Raw genomic sequence first — 22,388 nt, 5'->3', positions numbered from 1 at the left:
CTTAATAATTTTTATTGTATATTTAATATTTTGGAAAACACCCAGAGGGGACATGTGAGCTGTCTAGGTTTCTTTGCTGAATAATTTCTTAAGGCTTTTAACATGCTAGTATTAACTGTGACTCTCCAAGAAAGGGGTATAAGGTTTAGTGTTACCCAAATGTATTTTGACTGTGGAACTCTTTATTATTCTTTTTCTCAGAGCATCTCTAAGAACAAGTGTTCAAAGAAACTTGGAAACTCTGCTTGAGGACTCTGAAACAGGGGCCACGAAATGCATACCATGTATCAACAGGTTCTCTGAAAATCTGAATCCAAGCTATGTTGCTAATATTACATGGCATAATATGTAGCATGAAGTAATTATTGTGAATTAAGGATATGTCTGTATTTTCATATTTCACTGATGAGGAAACTGAGATGTAGACAATACAATTAGATTTCCCATGGTTGCTCTGTTTCTTTGTTACAAAACAAAACAAGTGTTACAAAACAAACAAGAAGAACCTAGGTCTGTCTGACCTGATCTGACAGCCATTCCCCTATACTGTGCATTTGTCACTGGCTCTCCCTGGGCATTCAGGATAGTGAAATACTGTTAGTCTACACCCCTCCTGCTCACAGGCCATAGCAGATGTACAACCAAATCCGAGTTTTAATGTCAGTGCGGAATTAGCCCTTGAGGTGTCACAGAATGACATCAACTAGAGAACTTTCCCAAGAGTTTAATTCACAGCCTCCTTTCTTGCCCAGCTGGGAGGATTGGCTTTGGAAGCGACAGCGGGTTTAACCATCACTGCTACCACCACCTCCACCAAAGCCACTGGTATTTATGATATGTGGGGTTTGAAAACAAACATTTATAGGGGCGCCTGGGTGGCTCAGTTGTTAAGTGTCTGCCTTTGGCTCAGGTCATGATCCCAGGGTCCTGGAATCAAGCCCTGCATCAGGCTCCCTTGCTCAGCGGGGAGCCTGCTTCTCCCTCTCCCACTCCCCGTGCTTGCATCCCCTGTCTCGCTGTATCTCTCTCTCTGTCAAATAAATAAATAAAATCTTTAAAAAAAATTTACAATTATAAATGCTTTATAGCATTTAATTTTTCCTCTCAATCCTGTAAAGTTGGTAAGATTATAAAGAAACAGATTCACAGAAATTAAACCAATAATCAAAAGTTAAATAATTAGTAAACAGAGGAGCCAGAGATCAAATCCAGATCTGATTGACTGCAAAGCCCACAAGCTTTTCACTAACCATTTTGTCTCCAAAATCTACACAGATAATCCCTGTATAAATTTCTCCCTGGGGCATGAATGGCTTGGGGCATGAAAGTGCCATAAATTTCCTTTCTCTACAAATTTACCTATTTCAAAGCTGAGCATTGTGTTTTATTGTCATAATCTGGGAGAGAAGAAAACAGGGGAGTCAGCATCCCAGCAATTCTGATAGAATGCACCTTGACTCTGCCAAACTCCAGACCTGACCTTCCTGTGTGCTGAAGATCAGCATGGAGAAAGGGATTTATCTGGAGCTGTTACAGCCCTGGCATTTAGGCAACCCTGTAGGAGTTGCTGCTAGGTGTGTATTTTGTAGGAAATAAACCAATGATGGAATCCCCATAGGACTGTTTCCTTCTACACCAATCCAAGGTTTTAAGTACTATGGGCTTATTTCACTCATCAGGCTAATTATAAGTGATTTGACACTATAATCTGGAAAAAACTTTTTATTTTTTTTAAGGGTGGACTCTGTGGATAAAACATTCTTCTTCTGATTTCTAGAATATCTGCTTTTATGGCTTATAGGATCGATGATTTTTCATTTTTTTTACATTTCACAGAGCTTCTAAGAGCTGAACATAGATGATGGTGAGCAAAAGATAGAGTTCAAATGAAACTATTCAGGAGGTCAATAATTTAACACTTTCAGAAAGTATGTAATATCAATTCTCACACAGATCTCTAAGATAAATTTCTTCATTAAAAATCTATTAAGAGTTAGAAGGAATTTATTAAACAAATTATTAATATTTCAGGGCGCTGCTAAATAGCAAATTAAAACAAAGCTAAAATAGCACAGGAAAAATATATTTCATGATTAAAAATGAATTTCCACTTGACGATGAATTTTACCAAAGGCTAATTATTTCTCAAATATTTCAGTTTGGAATCTTAATCTTTTTTTTCCCCCATGAATTAAATAGTAGTCCCCCCTTTTTTTTTAAATCCAATACTTGGGTCATGTGTTTCTTTCTTTCAGAAAGAAAGAAACACATATACACTTATTGACCATTTCTATTGACTATTATCTTTACAAATGCAAATCACCACAAATTATAGTAAAAGAGTAATGCTCACTTTTCTTCCTCTTGGTCACTGTGTATAACCCCTGATAACCTTCAATTTACCCTTGGTATTTCAGTTTATAACAGTAGGTGTGTAGTCTATATGTGTAAATAATAAAATGTTGAACAGATGACAGTGTTAAAGTTCATAAGATGTGCTTTATAGCAAATCAAATGAATTTGACCAATAGACTTAATCAAGTATGGTTTTGTCACAAACTACTTTAAAGAACCAGCCTTTAAATCAGGTCAAATCTTTGGTTCAACTTATTAAAGACCTGTTAAGTGCAGTGACAACATTTGGTTCAATTAGTAACAACATGGTAGTATGAGGGCTTCTAGGGGGTTTATTAAGAGCCAGTCATTTGAACTCAAACATTTTTGAAGCATTACCTTATACATGCAGAAACAATGGAACTTGTTTTCTTTTTAATGCTCTAATCCATCTATCCATTATATATGTGTCCATCGAGTATTTCTTGATATCTTATAATAAAATACTGCAGATGTCTCAGAGGGACATTAAGACAAAACTCTGACTATTTTCAAAATAGCTGATGGATTGGTCAGGAAGACAAGCGAAGTCGGAGCTGCTGATTTCTGAATTTTGTCAGACATGGGGTTATAATAGACCATAGAAAAACAACGTGTGGCACAATTTGTGTCCATTTTAAGAGACTCTTGAAAGATAAGAAGAATATGGGTACGCTGAGAACCATATTCTAGAATGGAGGAAATAGCGTATTATCTCTAGAAGGACAACAATAGAAGTAGGTAGGATTCTGGACACAAGTTGTGAATTGAGGAGTGTCAATAGGTATAGAGAGGGTTTAGGATATTTGACATGATCGTAGTTGCCTTGTTTAGAATGTGAGATGTTTATCGGAACACAGGGGAGATTATGACAAGAACCCTTTTGATAACAATTAATATGGTACAGAGCAGAGGTGGCATTGGAATTGAAAGAGTAGAGACTATTATGACAGTTACTGGTGACGTTCCAGCATAGGCTGCTGAAAACTTTGCAGGAATGTCAAAGGAAAATGAAGCATAAAACAGTGAGTGGACTAGATTTTAAAGTCCCTTCTAGCCAAAAGTTAGAGAAGGAGATTAGTACCCTGGGCTACGGGTCCCACTCTCTAACATGCGTGTTGGTTCCACCACTACTGACTATGACCTTGGACGAATTACTCAGTTCTCAAGTTCTCCATGGTTTATTCATGGGTAAAACAGAAGTAATTTTAGAATCCATTTCATCACATTAATGTGAGGTTTAAACAGGGTAGCATCTATGAAGCCATTAGCACAGGGCTAAAAACAATAAAGTCCTTAATAAATGTATGCCTGGTGGGGCACCTGGGTGGCTCAGTTGTTAAATGTCTGCCTGGAATCAAGTCCCACATTAGGCTCCCTGATCAGCGGGAAACCTTCTTCTCCCTCTCCCACTCTCCCTGCTTATATTTCCTCTCTTGCTGTCTCTCTCTCTGTCAAATAGATAAATAAAATCTAAAACAAAAACAAAAACAAGAAACCACAAAAAATAACCAAAAAAAAAACCAAAAAAAGTAAAAAATCAATAAACAAATGTTTGCGTGCACTATTATTCAATTTCCAGATATTAAGGTTCTGAACTTTTTTTTTCAACAGAAAGGGGAGAAAATGGGTTAGGTAGGGAAAGCAGTGCTGAGGTAGAATTCATGGGATTTGGAAACTCATTTGATCATTAATGTAGATCAAACTGGGATAGAGGACCAGGAGAAAGTAGCAAAAACTAAAAGTTTTGGGAATGTATAGCTATGAGGATTGGATTGCTTCTCTATTAAAAATTAGAAAGGGAGGTCCTCCTCCCCCCAAAAGAGATTTTTTTTTCCCTAAAATTTTCTTTTGTGAATTGACAAAGTTTTAAATACTTAAATTTATGAATTAAAAAAATTATTTTTGTGAACAGAACTGTTTTTAAGTTGTTTGCTTCTAATTTGAGGAAACAATCAGGCATTTGACTTTTTTCCATTTGAGCTAAAAATCTTAGACAAAAGTGATCCTTTCAACAGGCCACAGACACTGAATGAACATTCTGTACTTAGTGCAACAGCATAGACTAGTGGCAGGAAGGAAGATTGTAACTTGGAGGTCTGGGACACCACGTACTTTTTCATCATACCTAAGGCCCGTTTTTAAGCTACAATTATAACAAAATAATCTAGAGTTGTGGAAACAGACCAATTAACAAAAGAAAAACTAGTTTAAGGGCTAGTTATTTTAATAACATAAGGCTTATTTACTAATGACTAGGAGTATTTGAAAAAGGCTTTCTTTTTTTTTTTTTTTTTTGGACTGCTTCAGAAATAGCTTAATAATAAAGATCACATACTCAAATGTGTTAAAAAGTACTTCTTTTGCCTCCATTTGAAAACTTCAGCTATTTTAAAGAAGTCATGCATTAAAACCTTTATTAGCTTTTCACTTGTACCATGGGGGATAATGATGTCATTGAATTTTCTTATCCAGATAGGTGCTGTGTATCAATGACCGAACATTTGTGTGCTCTACAGAGGGAAACAAAGTCTACTAAGACCCAGATCCTGAATTGAGAGGTTTATAATCAAACATGTACACAACTGAGACAATATGCACGAAAGAAATAAGTGCTAGTTTATTTATCTAAAGAGCCATGGAAATGCAGAGGATGAAGGGATTAATTAAACTTTTGGGGGCACAAAAATCTTTGCAGGATTCAGTACTCAGGATATTGCCTGGCACAGAGTAGACATTCAATAAACATTTGCTTAATACATGATCTCTAAATATGTTACTTTCTCTAACCTTCGTGGTTTAAAACAACCATTGTTTTATTTCTCATGGGTTCTGTGGGTGGGAGTTTAGAAGGGGCTCTGCTGGATAGTTGTGACTCAGGGTCTCTGTTGGGGGTACAGACACATAGTGACCAGAGCTAGAGAAGTGAGAGGCCCCAGCAGCTGAGGGGTCCTAGACATCCCTCTCTCCCTGTCATCTCACAACCTCTACCCGGTTTCTTCTTTTGGATGCTAGTTTAGTCTCCTTCACAGCAGAGTAGCCTCTGTGCAACTGGGCTTTGTACAAGCTTTTAAGAAGTATTTTCATTAATAAAGCAGAAGCTTCATGGTCTTTAGCAACTTGGCCACACTCTGTTAGTCGAAACAGTCACAAAGCCAGTCAATTTTTAAGAGGGCACACAGACCTCATGTTGGAAGTAGTGTCCAAGTTACATCTAAACGAGCAAGCAGGAGGGAGGTGTTGTGGCTACTTATGAAAAATAAAAATCACAGTAGTGCATTCAGTATTAGTTTCTAAGCTTTGTAGTCGTGGTCTTATAGAACATTCTTTTTCGCCTTTTTTTGTTGTTTTAAGGAAGATGTCATGAAATACAAAAAAAAAAAACCTTAGAAGTGGATTTGGAATCAGAAGTCAGTATAGATTACTTTTGAAACTCTCAATTTCTACTCAGTTTCTCCTAAATGCATATTCTTTAATACGTAAAGCCTTCATTTAGGTTGTGTCTATAAGACTGTATGCTAAGCATCAGCAAATTAAAGAACCTGTTTAATTAAGTCACTACCACAACAAAAAATTAATCTATGAAATCAACTGTTTGGCATCATATAACAACAACAACAAAACAAACGAACTGAAACAAAGAAAAACAAATACACACACACAAAAGCAATCCCCAGAAGCAAACCAAGATAAAACTTACCACATGTATAATTTACTTTTCACTTGTCAACAAGTTGCTTTGATATGGCATAGAAGATAAAGTCTTATTTGAAAAAGAATACATCTCAGATTTGATTTTAGCAAAGTGTTTCATGAGGGTTACAACTAAATGGGTTTTGTTTTAGCTCACACGTAAAGAATGTCTCGAGTCCAAAAGCTTTGGGAGACACATGGTATATTTCAGGCCAGTAGGATATCACCTGATGCCCCTGAACAGCATCCTTCCCCTCGTCCACTTCGTATGTACCTATACGAACTATAGGAGCAATGAAAGCCAGTCGTATAAATTACAATACCTCTAATGACTAGAAGCATGGTGGTAATTTCTTGCGATCATGTGACCACAAATGCCATTTAGTGGAAAATGTGAAATAACAGATGTTTCAGTAATGTTGTCTGATTTCTGGAACTTCTACCTCACAAAGGGAGATGTCAACCACTGTATGTGTATTATTAGTTTTTAAACTGGAAAGGTAGCAGAACATGTTTTCAAAGTGGACTCCAAAATGCTTTTGGGATTATGAAAATTTTGACTTCTAAAAAACATACTTTCAACATTTTCCTTTAAAAAATTAAGTAGCACATGTAAAATTTAAAGGTTTTTAAATATGATTTGATTAGGGTCTTAGGATAGGGAAGCAGTCTGAAAAACTATTTTGCTCTAAGTTTGTTATTATAGGTATGGGAAAAGAAGCTTATTAAAGGAAATATTCTGAAAATGGCATCTGAATATAGACACAGCTGATATAGAAAACAAATTTTTATGTAAGTCATTATTAAAATATTTAAACATGAACTACTGTTTAAGGTATAATATTGCTACTGGAATCTGAAGGTTGTTTGTTGCTGAGAAACTGGGTGCTGATTTTATTTTCAAGAGGTTTTTTGGTTGTTATAAATATCTCATAGCATCAACAAGAAATAATAGCTCAGCATCTATCTCTTCAGCTGCAAATACCTTTTCAGTTCATTCATCTCCTTCATGTGTTCTGAGCTGCTAGATTCAGACCTGGGGAAAAATATTTTTCTCTTTTTCTGCAGTATTTCTTGCTTTGTTTTAGTTACCTCAATAACTCTTTCCCTTTGTTCTACTTTGGAAGGCACAGCCATTAAAGAAGTTCACAACTTATATTTTCTGTCTGAGACCCAGAAAAGTTTCTTAGTATTTTCTCAAAGGCACATGGGTAACCTTATCACTTAAGAAATTCAGGCCTAAACTCCATAATGTTTCAGCTAAAAATAAGTATCTGATTCCTTTCCCATGGCTTCAACAACCTTCTGGGTAGCAATGCTGGGTATAGAGAATCACGGAATGTAAAAATCATAACTAAAATATTTGTTCTGGCTCATTCTATTGGTACTCTCATTTTTCCCCCCTTTAGAGTCATTATATACTTCATTTTTGATATTAAAAAAATCAGTATTTTTGACATTAAAACTCAGATTTTAACAATAAAGGGGGGACCCCAAGGTACCATCTAAGGGAAACCTATCCTGCCCTCCAGCCCCTCGCCAGAACAGGTCCTAGACCTGTGTGCCCTGAGGTGCTCCCAGTCACATATATGGCTATGTACATACTGGGGGCCCTCATGGACAGGCTGGATGTGGGAGGCAGCTGGCTCAAGAGCAAGTATCAAAATAGTTTTAGAAATGACTGTCCAGCCCAGCACAGGCATTAGAAAAATACTCTTTGCAAAGAAAGGTGGGAAGAATGGTGTGTAGAATAGGAGATGGCATACCTGCTAGCCTCAGCTCTTTTCTCCTTGTGGTGCTGGGCCCCCAGGGTAGCCAGTCTGAAGGGGCTAGTCTGAATCTGCCCCAGAGGCTCTGGACTGAGTACTGAGCCCACATCCTGAGGCTGGGGTGGGCAGATGTGACTGGAGCCCACAGATTAGCAGGTATTTGTTCAAGGGAAGGGCCACGCAAGAGCCAGGGATGCTGGATCCCAGCTCCCAGTGGGGCAGGTGGCTGGTAGCTCTGGAGTTCCTCATTTGACCGAGATAGTGCAGGCTTGAGCCTCTTCTTACATTAGGTTCCCCAGATTCTTCTCAGAATCCTCAGAGGAGCCCAGGAAATCTTTCATGTCCTTCATCCTGCCATCTCCTGTTGTGTCCAGGTGTGGTGCAGGCACTGGTGGCCAAGTCCACGGACATGTGCAACAGGATGGCCTCTGGTGGCTCTAGGGCTATCCGCTGCCTTGCTGTGGACAGGACCAGGGCTCCCATGGCAGCTTCATGGGGCCAGCATGATTCCCGGGGTCCCTTTGGCCTGGCTCAGCTTGGGTAACTCTGGGAACCTGTAGCTGGCATGGGCGGGATCATGCAGCCTGCTAATGTCCAGATAGGTGAGCAGCTCTGTGATGTTCTGGGCACTTAAGGAGAAGTGTTCAGATTCCGACTGGGAAAATCGGGTAAAAGACTGGACTCCGGCATGTGAAGACGCAGAAGGAAATGACGCTGATGTTCTCCTTCCAGATGCGGGAATAGTGGTTCTGCGAGCACAGGCTAGGTACAGAGAAGACATGGATGACATTCAGGTTGGTGAGGCAGGCCTGGTAGGTCTTCGTATAGGCCTTATAGGCCACAGTGGCAAAAGCAGCCAGTGCCATTTTGCGCAGGCAACAGTCCTTGAGGTCGGTCTTGACCTTAAACTCGGGGCTCACCTTGGGCATTGTGAACACCTTAAACTGCTCCCCAGAGGCAGTGTGCAAGGCGTGGTTGCCCTGTACGTTAGGGCCCTGCACCAGGTCCGGTGACGCCACCCAGAAGGCAGGCAGCATGAGGTCAAGCACATCCTGCACGGCGGGTGCGCTGTGCGTAGGTTACACCTCCTTGCTGGCTCCTCCCACTGTGCCCGCCTTGTTCCCGCGGTTTGCACCGCCATCGGCCATCGCGTAGGCAAACGTGGAGCCAGAGTGCGAGCCTCACAGAGTAGGCTGCATATCCAAGGAACGTGTCAGGAAGAAGAGGCAGCGCATAGTGCCGGAGAGGGAGTGTTCAGCCAGCAGGGCTCACTGCGGGGCTGCATGAGCATCACCATCTCGCCCTCGGGGCGGGCCTGCTCCACCCGTGGTCTAAAAAAGCTAATGCTGCCGCTTCCTGCCAGAGACAGACGCAGCTCTTCCTGGTGAATGGTTGCACAGGAAAGACTGGCACAGTGACCTCTTGAGCACCTTCGCTCAGGAGCACAGCCCCTCGGTGGCCAAGGGGTTGTTGCTGCTGAAGGATGCACTTGGCCAGCAAAGGGCTCTTGGCACTGGTAGTTGAAGAGGCCATAGCCATGACTGGTGCAAAAGGCTACAAGGCTCCCAAGGCATCATTTGAAATGGAGCATGACGGATATGACAGCAGCTGGCAGCAGACACTGAACCAGCACAAAGGGCTGGAATCCAGAGGATGAGAGCTCAGCCACTGGTGGCCCTAATATGTGAAGCCCTTGCGGTCCAGGAGGAGGACCACACTAGCCGTGCTGACCACCTGCTCTAGTGGTTGCTTAGCTCCAACATCAACACGTAGCCTGCAGTGCCTATCACCACCATCTGGGCTGTGCCACAGACTCTGGGTGCAAACTGCAAGAAGGGTGACCAGTCATCTCCTACCTGTGACTGGCCAGGCTATGGACATGCTTGCAGTTCGCCTGGAAGAGGCTAGCTATGCTAAGCCTCTAGTGTGGCCACAGTGCCATGTCTGGAGATGTCCTAGAACTGCACTGTGTGGTCCTCACTGCGGGTCAGCAGCAGACCTCATCACCATGGCTCCTGGACCAAGTTCTGGCCCCTGGTGACAGACCAGCTCAAGGTGCTGGAGGCTGGCTGGGGGCGCTGCAACTCGTCAGAGCTTACAACATGGGCCCACGGCTTGGCGGGGACATTGGCGGAAAGGGACCAAGCAGGTAAGCCAATGGGTATCTCTGTCTTAATGCTGAATACATACAGGAGAATAATTTTTCTATATTTTAATTTTTATTTTTAAGATTTTATTTATTATATGACAGACAGAGATCACAAGCAGGCAGAGAGGCAGGCAGAGAGAGAGAGAGATGGGGAAGCAGGCTCCCTGCTGAGCAGAGAGCCTGATGCAGGGCTCAATCCCAGCACCCTAGGATCATGACCTGAGCCGAAGGCAGAGGCTTTAACCCACTGAGCCACCCAGGCGCCCCTCTATATTTTAACTATACCATTTCTCCATAGGTTATTTAGCTGCCACAAAAAAACATGCTGGGCATCCAGTGAGCATTTGGGCCTAAGTGTTTATTTGACACAGAAGCTAGATACAAAGAGAGTTGGAAGAATCAAGAGTATTCAAGATGGATTCTACCTGAGCTATCCGTACTATGAGACATGGCCTAGTTCATACCAACAATAGTTGTTATATCTACCAATTTCTAAGTCATTTTCATATTAAAACAGTAGTTGAGGTATACCTATACCTAAAAATGCCTTTAATCACTTCTGTGTTAATTTGAGAGGAGAGTTTTGCAAACCAGGGAAATTTAATTTTAGGATCCCATTCAGTTAAGCCTAGAAAGAAAGGAAGGCAAATTGGAGTTTTGGGTTTTGCTTTGATACCTTATAATACAATTAGGGCTTTTAGGACCAAAGGGAAGTGATAACTACAGAAGAAAATGATGACAATTCTAGCATTTAGTAGATTAAAAGGTTTTATGTACATTACCAAACTCACTACAGTAGCTGTGGAAATAAAGGAGGGAGGAATTTACCGTTTGTGTTTTATACCGATGTCAGTAGTATTAAATGATTAAAGAATACATACACTTTCTTTTCATCATCAGTGGTTTCCTTTAAGGAAGTTTTTCAGGTAAGCATCCTAGCATGTTCTGTTTTCCACTTGTTTGTCATTAAGTTGTCATGTTTTATTCTTTGTTTCAACTGGGTGATGTTAAGGGATTGATGGTCCAGTACATAAACAAACTGATGAGAGGAGCTAGAGAAGACACCAGGAGGCTCATGACGAAACCTTTCTTACTGACATTTCCCTTATGAACACAACATGCCTACAAGCTGTTACTGAATCAAGAGTATATCACCAAATGGAAGTTTGAAATTGACCCCCCCCCGACATACACACACATCACAGGTGCAAAAATCCTGCATGGAGTTGACATCTGTCTACCACTTCGGTTCCTAGACTTTGTCACTAACTTCACCAATGTGCAAATATAAGTACATCTGCTTTCTAAGAAAGCTCCTATTGAATTACAAATACTACACTATAATTTCCAAGTTAGCGCAATAATCCATAAACATTAGCATTGCTCCCAAGCTATGCTGAGTATACAAAATCAATCATGAGTCACAAAATATTTGCTACAAAGCCAGGCCCATCCTTCACATGAACAATTTTCAGAAATCCAGACTTATGAGCAACACTGGCTTAAAATTTTTAGAACTTTTCCTGCCCTTTGAGACCATCCTTCAGCATCAGGTTCAGCTCCTACAATGAACGGAACACAAAGCTTAAAGATGAATAAGCCTAAATTAAGATAAATGATCAGATTTTCAGTTAATAGTTTGGAAGAGCATACTGAAGAAAATGTCATGTTACTTCATTTTCTGAGTTCCAGTTTTTGCTTTCTCGTATATCCAAACACATACATACACAGACACAGACACAAAGACACCCACTTCTTGACTTCTCTTGACTTCTCTAAAAAGGGGTTGACATTCTGGATTCACTGATTTTTCAGGGGCATAACCAAAACTTTCTCAGTCAGGAATTTTAAAAGTATATCTTCTAGGAGCTCTAGTCATTCTTATCAGATTTCCTTCTACATAGACATAGGTTCCCTTTGATAGTCAGGTTCAACGTGAACATATTTGCTATCAGGTAGATGTCAGCATGTTTCAGTTTTATTTTTTAACAGCAAAACAGCCCAGATTTTCTTTGTAATTTATTCCTGGTATCAGTATCATTCCATTTTCTCCATGCTGCCCTTTTGAAGCACATTTAAATCTTCCTTAAAATATAGTGAGCACTCTTCTAGAGAATGCCTCACTTTATTTTAGTTCCTTTGATTTGCAATGCATAGCTGTAGCAATACATTTCAACATATTATTTGTTTTCATCACTGAAGCTCTTTGTTGCAAAGAGTTCTCAGAAGTTTGCTTTTTGGGATAACTTCCTAGATTATCCTGTTTCTACTCAGAACTCTTTGCCTTCTGACTGCTGTAATTTACATACAATTTAAATTGACTTCATTGTATTATATTAGGGGATGGCCGGAGAAGATTCTAGGTTTTCAAACTTCTGTGTACTTACTGCATTAAGGGAAAAAAGGGCCATTTCAAAGTAGACGCTTAAGACCAAATGGGGGCAGGGCAGTGGAAGAATCCTGTGTGGTGTTAGCAGTGGTAGTGGAGGCACAGGGATAGGTACTGGGGCCAAGGGACATTTCATGCCTAAAAGCAAGCCCCTGATAATTTTGCAAAGAATGTCGTATTGATGCTGCTCTAAATGCTTCTTATTCTTTCTCAACTGAATTCATTTCAAGTCCAGTAGAACGGGAGATGTTGCTTTTTCTTGGGGAGCCAATCCATCATTGCCCTGAGCATGCCAGAACGGGTGCCAAGAAATGGTAGAGTTTAGATTCTACTTCTGGAAGGATGACATAACTTGGTAACTTCCTTCCAAGTAATCCTTTAGGTAACATGTCTTATAAATCTCTCATCAACTAGGGTAGTTAAGAAAACAAAAACAAAAACAAGAAAACAACTGTGGGAATAAATGTATTGTCCTCAGTGACAAGTGTTTTGACCACTAAACCACTTCTAAATTCTCAAGATGATACATTTATCTCTCTCTCTCTCTCTATCTCTCTCTGTGTGTGTGTGTGTGTGTGTGTGTGTATGTATGTGTGTTTTACTGGTACTTAATGCCGTGCTGCCTGCTAATTTAGTTTCATCTACAGTCTTGGAATGATTTCTTTTCTTCCAAGATCCAAGTCATTACTGTGAATAATTAAAGAAGCAGGGCTCTACCCTCTTAGTAACATCTTTCTCCCTTGAAATAATCCCACTGGTTGACACTGTTTTGGTCATGCCTGACCCTTCACCCGGTTTTAGGGCTTGTTTTCCAGCTGTCTGCCTAGTGCAGCTCTGCCCTTCCAGCACTCACTTTTCTCGCTGAAATGTTTCCTGACAACGTAAGTGTACTATTAAATGTGCATGCAGTTCCTCACCATGTTCCTCCTTTGTGCCAATTATGTATCTTGATTTAGTCTTTTGTGTCTATTTTTTCCTGACTTACACAGACTTTTTTTCTCTAGCAAAACTGAATCTGTACAGCAGTAGTTAGTGTCCTGTCCAGAATGTTCTCTCCCCTTTCTTTCAAGGTGTGAGTTTAGTGCCAGACTTTTCCTTTTCCATCCTGTGTAGACATTCTGTGACACCTATTGTCTCCATTATTTCTAGAAGATGCCCAATAAATATTTACAGAATTGAAATATGTCTTTCTTTCATTAACATATAAGCTCCTTGGGGACAGGGACTGTGCCTTAGTGCCCCTTGCGTTAGTGCGTGTGGCATTAGGCATTTTTAAGACTTGTTTTTTGGTACACAGATTTTTTTTGATAAGTTTGAGAAACTATTTTGCTTGAGTTTTTTTGTTTTTGTTTTTTAAGAAAGGTCAGATTTTTGATTTGTCCAAATCTTGTAAGTCTTCTATTTTAGATAGTAATTCCTCAGGGGGACTCAGTTATTTCCCTACTATGTCACTGTCCAATGTCTGGTTCCTATAAGCTTTCCTGTGTGTGTATCTTCTAGGGGCAAAACAAGCCCTTGTCCAGTCTTCTACTCTGTAGAAATAACTGAAAGGGCAGTAATGTGGCATTTGTTAGATTTTAAAAATGGAAGGAAGGGGAGGCTTTTAATTGTATGGGAAATTTAATTAGATTTAGACTAATTAAATTCATTTTTTATATTAACATGTTCACAAATATTATTGCATCTCGTTAGATTTCATTCTTCCAGCCTTACTGAACAATATTCAGTAGTAGTTTCAGATTACAATAAGTTCATTATGAAGATAAGGTGGAATTAGTGTAGGAAGCTCAGCTGGTTGAAGGGGTCTGTACTTTAATTACTGCAGAGGGTGTGCATATTAATTACAACACAAGTGATATTTACTGTACCTCAGGAACATATGACAGGGTAGAGATACTGACAGCACCAGCTAATAAACTCAGTATGATAATGAGGAGAAAAGACCATAAAAATAGAAGGAAATAAAATTATTCATAAAGTATATTGATCCCAAAGTAAAGACATTAAGCTCTGATGAAGGGCAACAAAAGGGAAGCTCCTCACTTTATCAAACAAATAACCAAAGTAGAGAAATGTTAGCAGGGAGACAGATTGTGATTATACTGGTCACATGATCGCACTCCAGAGAGTACACGGGAGCCATAACACGGGAGATTTTTAATAAATCAGCAGAAAGCCATACTGTCACCTACAGGAACCGAGGTCGCTGTGGCTAAGGACAGCTCCACAGAGAAGTCGAATGTGTCATGGTGTAAACTGGAAGGAACCACAGGCACACAAAATTTGGTACAAGAGCCATGGTCCCCTCTGAAAAAACTGAGGATGCGCCTAAGAATCCTGTGAGAATTACTCTCAATAGCAACCTGAGGGCCCTCATCCACTTTTCCCTGTCCTTAGAAATCACCAACTCTGATTTTGAGATGGTAAAAGGGAACAGTTGGGGGTTGGTTGGAAAATTTTTCCCAGTAAATGCTCAATTATGCCATGATCCTGTCTGAGTCTACACAGCCCAAAGGAAAGTTTGAATTTTGGCCTACAGTGATTAAAGCTGAGATTTGCTTTCTTTTCACCTGGGCCTTCCAAAGAAATGGTCATTTCTTAAAACAATTATTAAATCAACTACCAACATTTACAAACAAGCTCATTTTAGGGGAAAAAAAAAATGGCTAAAGTGCTAACTCTTAATTTACATCAATAATTACTATAGTCCGGTTTCTGCTAAGTATTTGTAATTTTCGAGTTTATTAGTCAAAATCTGCCACAAATTGTGCTTGTAGTTGAGTTATTATTGATAGAAAGTATATCAGTTACCTATTTATTTTAACACATGGAATAATGATGTTGACCAAACTCTTAAGATTACTCTAAGTTAATTTTGCGAGGAAAACATTCTGCTGTAGGTATATATATGAATGGTGATTTTAATATATATTGGAAATATATGATATATATTTGTACATATGAACTTGAATCTGTATGTAATAGAATATGCAGTTCTGGTTAAACCACCTCAAAAAAATAATAGCAAACTTAGAGAAAATGGAAAGAAGGGCATATGTAGGGCAGTGTCTAATCTGAGCCTGCATTTTGGTGACACAAACAGAAAACAAAAGCAGAGATTGTTCATTTTGGCTGAAATCTATAAATTCATCAATTGGAAGGATTGGACTTCGAATTACAGAATGAAATTATGGGAAATCTCACTTTGTAACTTGCGCAAGACAAATAAGATGAATAATCAACTCACTCAATTCTGAATTACTTTGATTTACGCATCCTGGAGCAGAAGTGAAGCTAGTCCTGGACACCATCATGAAATGGGGGTGCCATGTCTGTTTTCCTGTACGTCTATCTCCCCTTTTCAGTGCCTTACTCTAACCCAGTATTCCAGTGTTTTCATGCTCAGCTTTCTTTCCTTTGGTGGAGGGGCTGAGAGGTGATTTCACTCATATTAAGGTGAAATATTTCCAGGAGTATTTTTATTTTAAGAGGACAATGTTTCACGTAAGCTTATGTTACAGCTTGACTATTAAATGAGGTATTTCTGTGTAAGTAGAGATCTACCTGAAATGACTCAAATGTATCAAGTAGTTATAAACATGACCCACATGAAAGGTCAGGCATACTCAGAATGTGGGAAGAAGAGGCGGTAATTCAAGTTTTATGATTGGTATTGTTGCAGACTGTATTATTTTCCCTAATATATGTACAGTATTTAAAATGTTAAGACACAAGTTTTCAGATCTAGTTATTAAAGACACAAGGCTATAGCATTGTACGGTACCAGGGACATGGTAGGTAGGTGTTTGTTAGATATTTACCGAACGAACGAATAAACGAATGATTCATTTACTGAACAAATGAATAAATGATTGAAGGAGTCCACCTCAGGGGTTGTTTCATCAGTCTTTGAAAATTACTGGTGGTATTTCTGTTGTACCTGGTGAACTGAGTGCCCTTTGTAACCCTGGCATTTGGCTTTGTGTGCTAGCAGTCCCTAAGCACCGCCTGAAATCTGAGTGCGGCCAGAGTGGGTTACCACTGTCGAATGGCTCCACCCTTGCTCTGTGTTTGGATGTAAAGAATATAGGTGATAATGGGTTGAAATCTGGAGCATGAAGTCATCTGTACTTTATCCCTTGGGAGAGATTTGATGGTAAATATGAATACCTTTAGGGGACTTTGATTTATCAATGTGCTGATACATGTTTTTTTTTCCCCAAAATATCCTGATACTTGGAAACAGAAGAATGATTTTAGGTGCATACCAATTATACGTAGAGATGGGAAATTCCAAGCCTATTGACCCTTCCCAGCTTGGATTTAGACTGAGCTATTTATTAGTATTAAAGAATCAGAGCACGAAAGAGGCACAATAGAGGGAAATACTTAAAATTTAGCAAAGTGTAGTTCTGATTTTCTACCGGTGTTTCATGGGTTTCTGATAGGGGTTTACTTTTCTTTGTCAGATCTTTAAATTATTCCTATTACTATTTTTTTGTTTCTGGCCCCTCTCACAAGGGTCCTGCTGTCCTTAGGGCATCTCCTGTGCCCTTAGCTCCTTCCCTTCCCTCAGACGTGCTGCTTCAATGATCTATAGCTTATTGTGTATTATTTTTCATCCTCCTCCCATTGAATTTGGTTCTGATATTTGTTGCAAATATTACTTTCTCTTTTCGACGTCTCTACTTTAATGGCTAATTGTTTTGGAATTTGACATTCTGAAACAGTTCTTCTCTTTTCCAGCAAAGGAAGAGTTGAGTTTGTTGAGAAACAATTTGGGGACATCTATCAATGTTGACTTAAGCAAGAAGGGTAGTTCTTAGCTTCCTTTATTTCTTCTTTGAGTAACGAGGAGGCAAAGACTATATCAGATCTAGTTATTAAATAGACATGAATTCTAGACACGCTGTAGAAAGCAGAGGATTTAGGAATTACAGTATCAGTGAGATAAAATAGGAATTAGAGTATCAGTGAGACAAATAGGTTATATCACCTAATGATTGGGGTAACTAGCCTACAACATCAATTAAGGAATTTATTATTTTTACATTTGGAATATATATATGGACAATCTTGTTGCCCTTTGTTGGTTGAAAATAAAAACTTAAGGTTAAACAAAATAGATAACATTTAAAAATATATTATACTTGACCTAATATGCTTTGTAATTTCTGCAGTCACAGCCAGCCACAAAATTCTTGTTTCAACTACACAAAAAATCTTGTCAATTGTTGTTACAGAATGTCCCCAAAGCATTTGAACTTAGTGCAAAGTTTAATTTCTTTAAGCACCTCAAGCTCCAAGTAATTTCATAAATTAAAGCTTTAAAAGGTTAAGTTTCTGCTGTAAACAAATTTATGTTTATGTACATTGATAATTAGAAAGAAGTATTTTGTGAAAATCTGAGGAAGTAAGATTGAATAGATAATTAAAAATTGCAACATTCTAATCAATAAAAAAGATGGATATGATTGTTCTTGCCATTCTATTTCTTGGACCTTGTAAATCTTCATAAATCCCTTTCCTCCCCCCCCCTCCTTTTTTTAAGATCATGTTGTATATTCATTACCACAAAGTGAAAGTCATGGTTAAGGTTTTCTGTAAGTCTTAGACTGTGTAGCTCCAAAGAGTGTGTTAAAATAGCAATTCATTGAGAAACCTCAAAAGTGCATCTTAGAATAGTATTAACAGGAATAAAAGAACAGAAAAAACAACCTGTGATGGAAAGTCACAAATCTCTTAGAAATTGTCAAATTGATCAGCATCACTAAGAACTATTGAGAAGACCAGAGGTCTGGGCTTGTTCTTTGATTTAACAACAAATATCAAAACAAAAATGTTTGATTTCTTTTGGGAAAGATCATTTTTTTCCGTTACCTTTTCTGAAACAATCCTCACCCTCTGTTCCCTCATTCCTGTTACAATTAGTCATTACCTACTGTTGCTTATAATTTGTTGGCAGTCTCTAACTGCAATCTGTTGCTTTGTGACAGATCAATTCTTTTAGCCTATAGACTCATTCTTGAATTCAGCCAAAATAAAAAAAAAACCATATATTTTATATATATATATATATATATATATATATATATGTAAAAGCCGAAGTCACATTGCTCTGGCTAATGTGGCAGATCATTCTTTTAGAGGGTGCTCTTAAAGGGAGACCATTCAAGAACCCTGCATGTATATAAAGGGAGTGAATGACATTAAGTGACTCCCCTATGGGGCTCAGGTTCAGAGTCCATATGTATCGACTGTGGAATTCGAAGTATGTTCATTTACTATCGTCATTTTGAAAGGAGACAATTTCAGAGCAATATTTTAGTTAGAGGAGTTGCTTCTGAGCCTACTGAAGAGAATTTGTAGAAATCCTGTTGTTTATACCCACACACATATAGATGTATACACACACCACTGAGTTTAAATAATCCCAGTAAGATTCATATTGCTCAAGTTTTTCAGCAAAAGAAATTATAGTTTTCTTGCAATCAATTTAACAGTCAGAGCTTTGGTGTAGCAAAATATATGCTTCGTAGCCCTTCAAAATTTACGCAGTTTGTACATATAGATACATGCTGTATATATTTTGAAGTGATACGTATGTTGAAATTTTTCCTCACTTAAAACCATGCTGCATAATTGATTGGAAGAGTTACTCTCATCACAGTCTATTTTTTGCAGCAAAGCAGAGGCTATTTGAGATGCTTGTGGTTTTTTTTTTTTCTTAAATGCTTTACTTTATTGCAAGGAAAGGAAAAACTAGTCACTATATAGCAAGATATTATTCATCGTTGGTTTGTTTTGTACAAGGCTGAATTAAGTAACACGGCCACATAACAAGATAAATATATTAAAAAACATTTTCTCCATTAACTTTTGGTGTCACTGTTGTCTGACTCAGTGAGACCCTCTTTGGTGCAACACACACACACACACACACACATTCACATGCTCACTGACATTTTAAAAATATGTAATCCCTTGAGTTTGCTACTTTACAGACCCAAGGAACAGCTTGCTTCTCAACATTTCTATATAATAAGGTCGCCTCAATCACAAGGCCACAGCTGCTAAATTAAGAAAATTGGTGGGCTATTGAGGAAAATACTATTGAACCAAAAGGCAGATGTTTCACTGTATGTTCTACATTGGTGAGACACCCTCAATCTGTCAGCATGCATTTTCTAAAAGCATAAACTAGCCACTGTCTTGGTTCCTGTTTTCATGTTGAATTTGTCAAGGGCCCCTCTTGTTTGGCTCCTGGAAAACTACCAACTTTTCTTACTCTAAAAAGAAGACAAGGTGCTCATTCATGAGAAATTACTCTAATCACGTGAGAAGTACCTCAAAAAATCTTCAAGCTCAGTTTAGAAGGAGGCTCTAGGCATTATGGTCATTATGCAACGTTCCAGATGAAACCATGACAGCTGACGCAGATTTTAAACGGTGGATCAATACACAGGCTACTACATAGCATAGTCAAGATTAGGTTGCAGCATGCTTGCATTTTTAGTCTAATCATTCTTTTCACCAATTCCCTTTATGAAGAAAGGGAGGAGTCCTTAAACATACAGATATGGAAATTAAGAACTGAAGATGTTACTTCAAGTAACCAAGGGATATCGAAAGCCACAGCTTTTCTGTACTTTGTTTTGCATCATTTGGTTGCATTTAACTGCATTTGTAATCATTTAGGATAATCTTTGTCAAAAATTATGAGAATTTTCGTTACAATTAATTTTTCTACAGTTTTATAATTTCTACAGATTTAAGACTAGAAAAAAATTACGTGAATGCACTAATTCATTGTAACATGTCAGATTAAAGTTTACTTTTAACATGACATCATTGTACTTAGATTCTGAAGACTATCAAATTATTTGGATTATTCTAGATTTGAATAAATAGCAGAAAACACACAGAAACGAATTCAAACATATTCCTTTGTTCTGGAAAATTACTACATATGCCTCTAGCTGCCTAGTATCTGAGGTTCTGTAAAAGGAGATTTTTTTTTTTTTTTTTGCCCTCCCAGTGTGTTTTATCCACCATTTAAAAACACATTTGAAATATATTGCAATTGCGTGAGAAGTGACATAAATACATTTGGTGATTAATATTTATTTGATCAACTGTGAGTGCAACAATATGACTTCTAATTTGAAACCACACAAGCTTCCTTTTCAGCAATCCTGCCTTTCAAAGCCTTTCATTTGCTATATCACAGGCTGATCTTGGAAAGAGAATCTGTTCGATGTACTTTTCCCTACTCCTTTTCCAACTTGAAACAGGAGAGTGGGCATTGAGCCGCATTTCCAGGTGTGCCATATTGGACCCTGTCAAGTGTGCAAAGGGCTGCGGAAACTCTTCGACTCTTGGCCTGTGGGTGATTCCTGAGAGGTTGGCCTGCTAAAACACATTCCAGGGTCTATGTATTTGAAGGTCTGTACATACATTATCTGCTACATATAAACATGCTCACACACATTTTGTAAAATGGCAGAGTGGATGTCTGGAGAACATCTCCCAACATTAAGCAGAGAGCCTGTTCTATTTCGTATTATTATTCCTATTGTTTTATCTCCGTCCCCTGTGCGCGTGGTGCCTTTTGTGACACTTCAGCTGTGATGAGATGGGCGGGTGAGCCGTTTCCTCCAGAACTGGAGCCAGCTGGTTTGGAAGACTGGCAAACCCTCAACTCTCCCTCCATCCACCACGCTAGAGATTGACTTTATTATCTGCCGGAGCTCCATGCCATGCCCAGTTTCCAGGGGACCAGGATGCAAGCACGGAGCACAGGCCGATTTGCTGTCGTGTGTATTTTCATTTAGGCGTAACCTCAGGAATTGCCTTTTCACAACAACTACAGAAAAAAGTGAGGGTCATCCACTTCTAATGCTGGAAACCCTGTGATAATCTGTTCCATGCATTCAAATGAAAATATGACTTCTTGGCAGAGACTAGCATTATAATGTAAAATCCCATATGCTGTTATACAGTATGTTGCAATCTGTTTTACGGCTGCCTCTATTCTAACGAGTGAATACTGCCAATAAAGCAATTGAAGATAACACTAATTGCTTATTTCTGTGATCCATAATTTTTATGGCTGCCTTATAGCTCTTTAGTCAAATAGATGCTTTTTGGCCTTTAAGATCTAGAACTCGTGTACTGTAGCAATTGAAACTGGAAATGTACATGCTGGCCTGAGAGGCTTTTCTGTACTTGGTGAAGAGGAGGCAGCATTAGAATAATGGAAAGATGTGGAAGAAAATGGAAGTCTTAAGTTGGCTCTAACAGGTAACCACTAGATTTTATTAATATTTAGGTAACTTTAAGGAAATACGTTAAGTGCAGGGCTGTGGATGACACTAAATGAGGTCGTCAGGCGTTGTTAGGCCTCGTGTCTTCTGGGGCCTGGTCGACGCAAAGGGGACCATGGAAGACATCATGGTTATGTGAACACGGCTGGTTGGAGACAAGGTTCCTGGGTTTCCTACGTATTGGCAATATGACTGTGTGATCTTGAGACAGCGATTCAACTTTTCTGAGTTTAGGCTCCTCTCAGAAACGCCGTGATGACTAAGAGGATGGGAATATACTACTGAGTGGAAAGTACTGGCCTCATGTAAGGGATTGTGCTGGATCCCTCTTTGGGGCCATCATGACATGTTTTTTTGTGAACACACACAGAGAAATCCTAAACTATGCAGCATTTGTCCAAGAATGTACCCAGCTCTTTGTTTTTCAGAGTGGAGCCTGTGGACCAGGAGCCCTGGCCTCACCTGGGAGTTTGGTTAGAAATGCACAATCACTGGCCCACCCCAGGCCTGCTGCTAAGACTCTTTCTTGTATCAGAATCCTGACGTGATGAGTATGCACAGTGAAGACTGAGAAACCCTGACAGAGTCAGCCTACCTTGTGGATGAGCAGGATGTGATTCATCAAGGTGAAGCGATTCACAAGAGGCCATGCAGTGTGTTCAGAGCTAAGCCAGGACGAGAGAGCCCAG

The 22,388-nt window shown here is 39.1% G+C and overlaps 1 pseudogene; it reads right to left on the bottom strand.

The window, feature by feature from the left end:
• Positions 1 to 8,116: 8,116 nt before the first annotated feature.
• LOC111147920 overlaps positions 8,117 to 22,388 on the bottom strand; it is a 21,776-nt pseudogene continuing 7,504 nt past the window's right edge.

This window comes from Enhydra lutris, unplaced genomic scaffold, assembly GCF_002288905.1.
Source record: "Enhydra lutris kenyoni isolate GAN:26980312 unplaced genomic scaffold, ASM228890v2 scaffoldscaffold18, whole genome shotgun sequence".
Lineage (NCBI taxonomy): Eukaryota > Metazoa > Chordata > Mammalia > Carnivora > Mustelidae > Enhydra > Enhydra lutris.
This window is presented reverse-complemented; position numbering and strand designations above follow the sequence as displayed.